The 988-nt window shown below is 36.7% G+C and overlaps 1 long non-coding RNA gene across 1 annotated transcript; it reads right to left on the bottom strand.

Annotated features, from left to right (window-relative positions):
- Nucleotides 1-31: 31 nt before the first annotated feature.
- Nucleotides 32-576, bottom strand: LOC119481415. The gene is made up of 3 exons (XR_005205182.1): nucleotides 456-576; nucleotides 245-315; nucleotides 32-162 (listed from the first exon to the last, which is right to left on the bottom strand). It is a non-coding gene; the product is annotated as an uncharacterized LOC119481415 (long non-coding RNA).
- Nucleotides 577-988: the final 412 nt, after the last annotated feature.

Raw genomic sequence — 988 nt, 5'->3', positions numbered from 1 at the left:
AATACTAAACTACAACTCTGAATTTTGGATGCTTACCACGCTGTAGGTTGTATCATGGGTATCTTTTAGTGACAGTGGAAGAGTCCAGAATGGATTCGTCTCTTCATTGATGCTGTGGCCTTTGGAGCATTTTGTTGTGTATGTCAGCTGTCCTTGGAAAACCTTAGCATAAACATGTCTATCATCACACAGCTGTCTGATTTGTACAACTGTAAATAACATTGTAGATTTCACAAGTGCTCACCTTAGAGGCCTGTGGGTTGATCTTATGTAAAACCATCTCCAGGCATTCAGCAGCATCACGTTGTTCACGAACTGAAAAGGGATAGATTAAATTGTATCTAATATATAAATTTAAGCGAAACATTTTACTTAATTTACTACTATGTGACTTTGTTATTGATTGCCCCTTGATGTTTAAATGTTTTCATCTTATTTATGACTGTCCAGATTACCATTTGTAATCTCCAAACTCTTTGTGATGTCTTCTGTTCCACATGTATTTCTCTTTAGGCCTTTAAAGATGTTTCTCAGTTTATCATCCGTTGGTAAACCTGGAATCAACCTTTAGGGAGAAAGTAGTTTCTCAGTGAATAGTGACTGCTTACTCTGTCTTAATATGCTCACTGATGGAGTTTGAAATGCCAAATCACATTATAATATAATGTTTCCTCTTAATATGTTGTTTACATTTAGGTTGCTCTCCGTGTACTTATATTTTGTACAGATGAAAGCAGCTGTTTCAAACCTTTTATGGATCTCTGGTGTCATGAAGAGAACCTGCAGGACACTGTTGAGGTAATCCGTGGCTCCCTGATTACGCAGACCATGAAGTCTCTGTGGCCTATTCACTTAATGCAAAGAAAGATACAGAGACATTACGTCATTACAAAGTCTCCATTCAGTTATGGTTAATTGTTATTTAATTGGTAGCCTATCACTGGAGAAAAAAAAACAGGTCATATTTATGGCTCATCAATGTGCTTTC

The sequence above is a fragment of the Sebastes umbrosus genome, chromosome 22 (genome assembly GCF_015220745.1).
Source record: "Sebastes umbrosus isolate fSebUmb1 chromosome 22, fSebUmb1.pri, whole genome shotgun sequence".
Lineage (NCBI taxonomy): Eukaryota > Metazoa > Chordata > Actinopteri > Perciformes > Sebastidae > Sebastes > Sebastes umbrosus.
The sequence above is the reverse complement of the archived record's forward strand: the minus strand, read 5'-3'. Positions and strand labels throughout refer to the sequence as shown.